Genomic DNA, 11,194 nt, shown 5'->3' with positions numbered 1-11,194 from the left:
CACTTGTATAATTAATCTCCAAAACACATTAACACGGTCAATACAGTGCTTAGTGCACTCACCATATACAAGGATACAGGCAATTCGGAAATGGTGCTCAGAATTCCTGCGGCATCAACAATCTCCTCGTTTATCACAATGCTTTCAGAAGACTTAACACGAAGAGCCTGCTACAACTTATCACAATTTGACCTTCCGATTCGGTTTTGAATAACATGTCAAATTCTTAAATTCTTCCTTCAACAAGTCAAGAATTCAAGACCAAAAATCTGACAAAGAACAAGAGCTCTGCAAGAGGCCACAGAACTAGTGGCTCAACTCAATGAATAGTTGGATAAACTACCCGCTCTGGTATCACTATAGAACACACGAGATTGGAAACCAAAAAATAAATGTATATTAAACAATGTCAATAAATTATTTATAATGGAAACAATTGAGTTAGTTCGCGGGAGTTCTTCCCATAATTACCCAAACTAAACCAAGGTTAATCCAGAGGATTAATTGTCCAACATAATATTTTATATTATTAATGGTACTTACCTTTAATATGTACAAATTAAAACTTCTAACAAAATCAATCCACATCATTTTGCATCCTATGGTTTTATGATTGGAATGAAATATTATTAATGGTACTTACCTTTAATATGTACAAATTAAAACTTCTAACAAAATCAATCCACATCATTTTGCATCCTATGGTTTTATGATTGGAATGAAATAAAATAGAAATATTACTCTCAAATAAAAGAAAAGAAATCATAAAAATGTCAATGTCAATGCCATAGCGAGAGTTTTTGTTAGCATAAATGATGTCAATGTCCGTACATCATGGAACCCCTTTTTTTTTAATTATTAGCACTATAAGGAGTAACATAGAAATAAATTTATTAGAATTATTTCATATAGATATAAATTAGATTTAAGTATAATTAAATATCATATTTTCCATATTTTTAAAAATAAAAATAAACTTAATTTTTATAATTCTTAGGGCATAGAAGAGAGACTAATGGAGTATTGTTAAGGCACTGGGTGAAAGGCACAGACACAAAATTCCAAAGGAAAAAAGATTAGCCATATTATGAGCTTGTAATTCTTTAGTCATTTGACAACTTAAATACTCCTTAATTATAATTTCTCAAACCAAAAACTAAACATACAATCATATCAAAATACAACTTAACCTAATTATTTTTTTAAATAATTAGATTTGTAAACAAATTTGAATACAAATAAATACTATTTTATAACTTCATATTATCACCTCATTTGATATAGATTAATAAAAGTTTCCATGAAATATTTCATAAATCATATACATATTGCAAGGATAACTAATCTCCAACACAGTGTTACAACAATCTCTCTAAAATACGTAAATAACAAGTTAACTAGAATACAAGATAGTTGAATCAATGCTTTACAACGATATATATAATTACATAATTAATTATTTCAAATAATCTTATGGCTCCTAACTCACCTTTCACTTAAGTTATTCCTTCACGTACAAAATTCAAACTCATTAGCTCCAACAAAATAAAAATTTGATAGGTGAAAAATAAAAATAAAAAAATTGGCAAGTTTAGAAATACAAAAAAGTAATATAACATCTCATCATTATTTGGGTTATTGATGGCTATCAATCATCAAATTTCAATAGTTGATTTTAATTTCAATTAAAAGGATATATGTTTATAAATTTTTCATAATGAAAGTTATAAAAAAATTACATTTTAATCGAAAACGATATATTATTTTTACATTTATTTCCAATTAAATTTATTTTATTAAACAAAATAAATTGTTAAAAATAGATGGAAATTAGAAAATATTACATTATGACAATATTAAACAAATTATATAGTTAAATCCAAAAAATTATAAAAAATATTACAATTGTAATTTTTTATAACTAAATTTGCATTTTTTTTAATAACAAAATGGTTTCAATATTCTTAAAACTCTATTACATTCAAATTATGAATTTTCAATAATGAGTATCTGTGATTCCAATAAATATTCTCAATTTTAACTGAAAAAGTTCTAAGAAGTAAAGACTATACATAACACCAACCCACTAGCTTAGTTGTGGTTGATGACTATCTCGGCTAGACTCGAAACTTTAGAATTGCCTTGAAATAATATTGAATGAACTTGTTGTTGTCATTATACTTTTGAGTCGGTTGATGGTATGAAATTGCAACCCTCATAAGGAAGAGCGTTGATTCCCATTGATTGTGGTTTATGGAGTCTCCCACATACATCAGTCATTCGTCTCTCAAAATTTCCATCATTAGAGAGGCATTGAACCTAGGCATGACATGAAAATATTTGAAACCCAAAAACATCTGGAAACATATTGAGAACAAGCAATAGGTTATTGGAAATAATCTTTTATTGATTTAAGGACAACAATGTTCAAGCCATCATTGCCACGAATGAATAGATGACATGGGAAGTTCACAATCCTAAGGTTTCTATGTCCATCTCTCATAATTGGTATCCATTCTACCATTCTCTGATTCTCAAAATAAATGCTAACATAAGGGCACAACCTAATATAGGATTCATAAGACATCCATGTCACCTTGAACAGAGCATAAAGAAACTTCATTCCTACTGAAGGAGACAAAGGTTCTTCCATAGACCTGTTGGTGCCCCTACCTCCCATGGGAACATTATTAGCAATCTTGGTATCTGTTCCTAGATTTTACTTATTGACTTATTAATGTAATAGGTTTTCTAGGATGTTCTTGACAATGTATTTTGCCCTAGTGTTCCTCTCAGATTTAACTCATGATACTTATGAATCTTGTTGTCAATCTCGGACAAGGTGATATCTAGACACACCTTAAATTTTGTGATGGTAACCAAGCACTTCAACCATTGTTGTACGAGCATTACAAAGACAACAAAAGAACTTATTTTGAGATAGCTTGGCCCTATAATTCATTTGAACCCAACTTAATGAAAATAGATTATGATAAATAGGGGGAGTCACCTCCTAGCACAATATTATCTAGTGTCAAGTAGCATATTGGCCCTCTAATTTGCCAACTCTTCCTATTCCTTTATTTTCCATATCCTAAATTCTTCCACCTATTATGTTCGCTTTCATGATACAAATTTTCCAATCTGATTGGTTGTCTTAAGGTGCAATAAATTTCCTTGCTTGCCCCACATCCACACCCTCTTACTATTACTTCTGCACATACAACAATTCATCGAATGAATGAATGATATTGGTTCATGGAACAATTCCTACACAACAGAAAATTACCTGCAAATTGCATCTCACCTATGTTTCGTAATGGATTCTAAAACCGTGAATAAGTGCTATCACTGAAGACCCATTCTAAAACCATGAATAAGTGCCATCATTGAAGACCCATATCAAGAAAGAATATAACATGAGAAAATCACGACTCTATCCAACCACACTCACAAGGTTAAAACTTCCATTCATGAAAAAATCACAACTCCATCCAACCACACTCGCAAAGTTAGGACATCCTTTCTTTCGCATTTGTCTGTATTCGTGAGACTGGAATTATCTATAAATATTTTTTGAGTCACGAGCAAAGGACAAATTGAAGGAAAATGCTCAATGCCAAGCATGCTTCTCTGCCTTTCTCCTTATGAGCAAAATATGAATTTGAAAAGCATTGACAAATAATCCGCTGACTCACTGAGTCCTGTTTTTAAACTTGTTGGTGTACATGCACTTAGACTAGCTGTGTTGGTGTACATGCACCTAGATTAGCTCCAGTTAACTTATTGCTTGCATGTGGCACATGTACACATTAACATAAGATAAAGCACACTTAGCTTTAGTTAGCTTTAGTTATTGCATGTACAACTAAGCTTAACTTAGTTGCTTTTATGTATTTATTCTAAAACTAATATTGTAGAATCAAATTTTCATTCTTTTCTCAATTCTTGCTCGCTTCCTTCCTTCTCTTGCAAGCTTGTTTATTGTTTTGCAGATCTAGATCTGTGTATCTCAAAAATCTTACATGGTATCAGAGCACAGGGATTTGTAATCAGTGCACAAGCAATTTTATTTGCAGGTTCAGAAGATTGAAGCAACAACAAAGAATGGAGTCTAAATTGGAGTTTCCACAATCGGAAATTCTCACTCCATATAATTATTTCGAATGGAAGCCAAAGATTCAACTTCATCTCAGAAGTAGAGGCTTATTTCGAATAACCATGGAAACGGAAGTTGAACCAACATCGACAATGGAGAAAACAAGATATTTCAATCGCATGGACGAAGCCTTCGGCATCCTATGTTTATCTATTTCTCCGGAACTGCTATTTCATGTTGAATCATGTTCAACTCCAAATGAAGTATGGAAAATTTTGGAAGAGTTATTTGGAAAACAGGATGAAATGCTTAGAATGATAGACGATTCGATCACAACCTATAGAAATCGTCGTGAAAGCTTTAGCTTAGAACCGGAGGACCCGCATGTCGCCAGCCTGTACGCCACCAACTATGTCCAAGGTCTCAAAGAAACCGACGGTGGTGACCCTAACCAGTTGGAGGTGGCGGCCTGCTGCAAACATTACACGTCCTATGACGTGGACAACTTGCATGGGGTCGAGCGTTACACGTTCAATGCCATCGTGACGCAACAAGATCTGAAGGACACATACGACCCGCCATTTAAGAGCTGTGTGTTGGATGGCAATGTGGCCAGCGTGATGTGCTCCTACAATCAGTTCAACGGCGTCCCCACCTGCGCCGATAGAAATCTGCTCGCAGGCACCATCAGAGGCACTGTCTACGCACCTTGCTGTGCAAACGTTGCATGCACGGGAAACGAGTCAATACCTCAGGCAGTCCAGACAGCCAGCAATGCAGATGCAACAGTGCTAATAGTTGGTGGAGACTTGTCATTGGAAGCAGAGGCTCTAGACAGAACAAGTTTGTTGTTACCAGGACTGCAACAGCAGCTCGTAGACCTAGTTACCGACGCAGCCAAGGGACCTGTAGTTCTTGTGATTATGTCAGGGGGTCCATTTGACATAACATTCGCAAAGAATGTTAACAAGATCTCAGGGATTCTTTGGGTGGGTTATCCGGGACAAGCTGGAGGAGCAGCCATTGCAGATGTAATATTTGGAAAATACAATCCGGGTGGCAGACTGCCTGTGACTTGGTACTCAGAAGAGTTCGCTGCCAAAGTCCCCATGACTGACATGAACATGCGACCAGATCCTGCCCGAGGTTACCCTGGCCGGACTTACAGATTTTATACAGGAAAAACTGTGTACAATTTCGGTGATGGACTAAGCTATACAAAATTCGAGCAGCACAACCAAGATGTCAATTCTCTGGGCCTCATCTCAGCCCGCAAATCAGCCGAGGCAATCGACATACTCAATCTCATGGTCTCCACGTATTTGCTCGCGCTCTGTCAGGCCGCGGATTTGCGACACCTGGAAGAAAACATGCTGAGCAGAAGTTTCGATTCCTGCGAGATCGACTCGGGGTGAAGGACACGACTGCCTAGCAGTTGTCTTTTCTCTACTTTTGCATTATATTTTGAGGGGGGGTTTTCTTCCCACTGGGTTTTCCCTCTTTCCTCCTTTTTATGCATTGTATATGGGTACCTAAAATGGCCATGTTTCCGGGACTCATTCATTTTGCATCACATTCACCTAAGTTATGCTTAAGGGGGGGTGTTGGTGTACATGCACTTAGACTAGTTGTGTTGGTGTACATGCACCTAGATTAGCTCCAGTTAACTTATTGCTTGCATGTGGCACATGTACACATTAACATAAGATAAAGCACACTTAGCTTTAGTTAGCTTTAGTTATTGCATGTACAACTAAGCTTAACTTAGTTGCTTTTATGTATTTATTCTAAAACTAATATTGTAGAATCAAATTTTCATTCTTTTCTCAATTCTTGCTCGCTTCCTTCCTTCTCTTGCAAGCTTGTTTATTGTTTTGCAGATCTAGATCTGTGTATCTCAAAAATCTTACAAAACTCATGAAATTATTCAAATTGTGAAGATGTAAAAAAGTTAATTATGATTTAAAGTTTAATATTTATTGCCTGTAACCTGGAGAAAAAATGGATTTCTTAACCGACAATAAATCTATATATTTAAATTTTTGTATACGGTGTAAACGTTATTGGTACCTAACATGGTTTGGATTCTAATATCACTTTCGCCATTGTAGTGAATTCAATGTTAGGGTTGTAGATGGTATGAGTCACATAATTAAATCTCGTCGCTGAATTTCCAATCATCATAACATTGCGTAACCCATATTTATTTAGAAACAATTTATCTGACAATTCTTCTCCGAGCATTGTGTTATATTATTTTTATATTTTAAACCATCTGAAATAAATTTTTAGGTCACACTTTTGAGACATCCTAGACCCTTTGAAGCCTATGACGTATTGAATTTTTGACCGCGATTGCCATCCAAATTATTAAATCATTCACTCTTTCTACCTTCTGGGTGTAAATTATTAAATCATACACTCATTCTACCTCCTAAGGTTGTCACACTTACGCTACTCTACTAACAACTCTTGTTCTATGAACAATTAATTACCTTGAAATCCGTTATATAGGATACACTGAAGAGAGGATGTTCATTATTCGACATGATAAACAATAGTAGCATTGTCTTTAAACATTTTAATTTTTTTTATCGAAGATTAATGTTTGTGATATCTACGAAGTAACTATATGATAGTCTATCGTGAGATTTTCGAGTTTGATACTATGGTCATATCCCATGGTCATTTTTATATTAGATACTATGGGGTGCAGTTGTGATATGAACATCTTTTAGTAGTGATATTTATGAAGTGGAAAAAAGATCATAACTCTAGGGTGGTTTGCTATACGACTTCTTTTAGTTCCATAAAAAAATCATGCTCACTCTTTGGTTATTATTTTTCGCTTTCCTCTTGTATTCGTACCCTTTGACACTGGCATCCCATAATAGTTAGTTTTGTATTAGATACTTTGTGGTGATGTTGTGATATGAACATCTTTTAGTTGTGATATTTATGAAGTGGCAATACGAGCATAACTCCATGGTGGTTTGTTATACGACTTCTTTTTGTTCCATTTAAAAAATCATGCTCACTCTTTGGTTATTATGTTTCGCTTTCTTGTTGTATATGTACATCCTCAAAGATGGAGTTATCAAAGATGGAGTTATTGACTTAACGTAGACCAATTTCCCTTCAACAATTTTCTCACTTGGCATTATGGTTTTCTTCCTTTTAATGAGTTATATGTGTAATGGTTTGTATAATTGAACCAACTACTAATATTTTTATTCTGATCATCATTATTACTGTTTTTATTTAATTAAGTTGAATTTAACATTATTATTATTATGTTTTGTTAATGTAATATTATTTAAAGATATCTGATAATGTGTCTCTATATTGGATTGTATCTGTTTTTCAATGTAAATATTTATTATTATTGCAATAGAAATGTTTTGCAATGTAGTATGAGGAATACGTTGTCATATACATATATAATATAATATTACATTTAAAAATAAAAGTATTTATATTATTTTTCATTAAATATAAGTCAACTCTAAAATAAAAGATATAAGTAAAATATTTTCAATATGAATTTTACAAAAACTTATTATACTATAAGGAACATTTTACAACATGATATGAGGGAGATGCCTAAGTCTTTTTATCCTCAAGATGGAGTTGACAAGTGGCATTTCAAGAATTAATAATTAAAAAATAATAATTCAATGTTAGTAAAAGATAAAATATTTCAATATCTTTCAATTTTATAAGAAAGAGTAAAAATATTCTTACCGAGGAGTACTTTCTCATTACCGAGATGTGTATGTCTATGTGTAAGACTATCATAGATCACTATTATCTATGGATTTATTGTGCACCAAGAGGGATAAAATGAGAAAATTTATGAAAGGTATGGGATTATGTGTATTTAATCCCTCTATATGAATGATAGATATAGATTTAAGATGGATCTAGATTGGTAATTAACCATGCTAGATCTATCTTACCCATGTATCTCTCATTTGTTGAGAGTGATCGAATCCCTGGAGGCACAAACCTTTTTCAGAGTGAAAAAATTGAGGAAATGTTTTCACCTTAACATATTTGATCCCTTTCATTGATTGATAGATCTACGGTTATCTAGATCAGTAGTTAACAATACTAAATCCATATTTTCCATGTATATATTCCATATCATATATCTATACCATGTTCAAGAGGACCCAACCCCTCAAGGTGCAAACCTATTTTAGAGTGAAAATATTAAGGAAATGTTTTCACCTTGAAATATTTGATCCCTTTCTACTATTGATAGATCTATAGTTAGAATGGATCTATACTAGTTTTAATGAGGCGAAATCACACAAAATATGTAGATTACTAAAATTATGTATATGTATAATATTAATCTAATCACTTCAGATTTCCTCACTTCTCTTAGTACTTTGAAAGAGTAGTTTGAAACAATAAATAGTATAATAAACAAGTGCCAATGTCATTCTATCATTTTAGTTTTTATTACAAGGAGAGAATTTATAAATGAACAACATTATATACATATATATATATGTATAATTAATTTTATCATATGAAATTTACACATTTTTCTCAATTAATGGAAAGTGTAGATAATATTATTGAGAATGATCAATGTTAGCCTATCTCCAAAATTTAGTATAATTATAGAATTTGTGCATGTTAAAAATCATGTACATGTGTATGTTTAAGTTTAATTTGATCATTTTAAATTTACTTAGTTTCATTATATAGTATTATTCAATAGTGTATTTGAGAGGTACATCAAGAGTAAGTTGAATAGAAACAAAATGACAATGTTAAATGTTGAAAAATGTACATTGAAACCAATGCATGTACACTCACTTCAATCCACATGTCAATGTCCATATCTATTGAATGTACATGTTAATTTCTAACTCATTGATTTCAACGTGCTTTCTTTTGATTCAATGTACATGTTAATTTCTAACGCATCAATGTGCATGTTGATTTGTAACGCATTGATTTCAACTTACTTATTAGTTTCAATTTTTACTCAATTATCATTTCTATTTCTATTTCTATTTCTAATATATTTATTTTAGTGTCCATTGGTCGGTAAATTAAAAAATGTACACAAAAATCAATGCATTTGATATCAATGTAGATGTTAGTTTCTATGTTAATTTCAATTCCAATTTCAATGTTAGTTTATATTTTCATTTATAGGTCAATTTTGATTTCCATTCCCATTTCTATTTTGAAATTTGTAAAATTTTATTTCTATTTATATTCAATATATATTGCATTAATTTAAAAAGTGCATTAAAATAAATACATGCACACTTAAATCAATTTCCACTTCATTTTTATGTTAATTTGTATTTCACTTTCACATTCAACTTCAATTCCAATTTCAATGTCAATTTGTATTTCAATTATATTTTATACTATTAATGTTACTCTACAAATAAAAATTTCCAACCAAACAAAAAAAGGAAAATCACATGATATCCCTTATTGTTATGATTTAAACGCAATACAACAAAAATGTTTCTTTTTTCATATAATATTATATATATATCTATCTATATATATATATATATATATATATATATATATATATATATATATATATATATATACCTCAGTTCTTATCGACATAAATGATGTAAGTGTAGTCAGGGGTTAAATTTGACGCCCGTATGTCCGTATTTTGCAATTTTCCTCGTAAAATACGTTTTAATTTAAAACCTCCACGTCATACGCAACTGGTCATTCATTTTCAAAACCGTCATATTGACGGGCATGTTTAAAAATTAAAAGTTTTAAATTTTTTTTTATAAATTATATATATATAAGTTTATAACCTATGGCAGGTCCGTGTCACCGATTCACCGTATGGCATTTTTAATATAGTGACAGTGATCGGATCTGCGGTGCAGATTTTACATTCAATTCGCTACGAACTTACCACCTGTAAAAGTTAATACATATCAGATTCCATTAATGAGTCCGAGTCCCGACTGTCCGCGGGGAAATAATCTATCAATTTACCGGGCCGGAGTGCACCAGCAAATGCCGTGGGTAAGCTGCCGTGAGATCGCTGACGAGAAACGGAGCCCTGAATTCCATTATCTTTCCGTCCATTCTCATCACCATTATTAACTCGTCGTCTGTTAAATTTGCAGGGACCCTACCGGATGCAGATCGCATACAGTTTCCCATTAGTGAATGACAATGTTGATGGATTTTTCATACAATGTATGCGAATTGGCCAAACGAGTTCTTTCGCAAGACCACAAATGAAATCTGTAATAGCGACCTCTGCGGGTGGGAATAACAGAATGAAATTAGCGAAGAGGTGGCGTTATTTCAAAGGTGGAAATGAAGAAAATAATGAAGGATTAGACGAAATGTGAGGCCTTTTATTGAAAGACGCCGAAACAGCTGGCGTTTCAGGTGGGTGTGTGTCACTTTTCTTCCTCTTGGGATTTTTCCTCACCGTTAATACCACCGAATCCCCAATGCGGCAGACACTCAAGGGGGATGTTTAACGCGACGAGTCGGCAATTAGTGCTCAGAGCTCTCGATTCTCGAAATATGCAGTAGGGCGTTTCTTTTCGAAATTCCATTTTGGTGTAATCCCTAGGAATCGAACCTTACGCCCAGTGGTCGATAATCTTCTCGTTATCATCGAGCAGGTAACACAGCGTTCTTTCCAATGTTCTCAGGTGTTCTTTCAGCAGTTTAAGACTTTTCTGTATTTTGTTATATAATTTTGGAACATGTTTCTTCTAGATTTAAAGAATTATTTAAGTCCTTTTTGTATGTATCGTTGGTGGAGTTAAAGCCATTGTGTAGCTGAACAGCCCATTTGTTTTATTCTTCTCCTCCCCTGAGCAAGTAATTGCATACTTCAAAATTTACAAAGAATGTTCGCATTCAAATTCATCAATCGACGTTAATAATGAATTGGAAGAAATGGTAAAATTGTGCACAGTGCACACAGGCTCGTCGAAATATTGTTTTCAGTTATCGAGTAGGCAATTACTGCTCTTGAGCCTTCAAAATGTCCATTGTTGCATTGCTTTCCCGAATTGCTTAATTACTGTTCTTATCGAGCCTTGAAAATGTCCGTTGTTG

At 33.0% G+C, this 11,194-nt stretch overlaps 1 pseudogene; it reads left to right on the top strand.

Annotated features, from left to right (window-relative positions):
• Positions 1–4,413: 4,413 nt before the first annotated feature.
• On the top strand, positions 4,414–10,470 carry LOC149264107 (beta-D-xylosidase 4 pseudogene; annotated as a pseudogene).
• The last annotated feature ends 724 nt before the right edge of the window (positions 10,471–11,194 follow it).

This window comes from Pinus tabuliformis, chromosome 6 (assembly GCF_031772625.1).
Source record: "Pinus tabuliformis cultivar Carrire ecotype Pingquan chromosome 6, CPIR1, whole genome shotgun sequence".
NCBI lineage: Eukaryota > Viridiplantae > Streptophyta > Pinopsida > Pinales > Pinaceae > Pinus > Pinus tabuliformis.
Note: the sequence above shows the minus strand (reverse complement) of the source record. Positions and strands in the feature narration are given on the sequence as shown.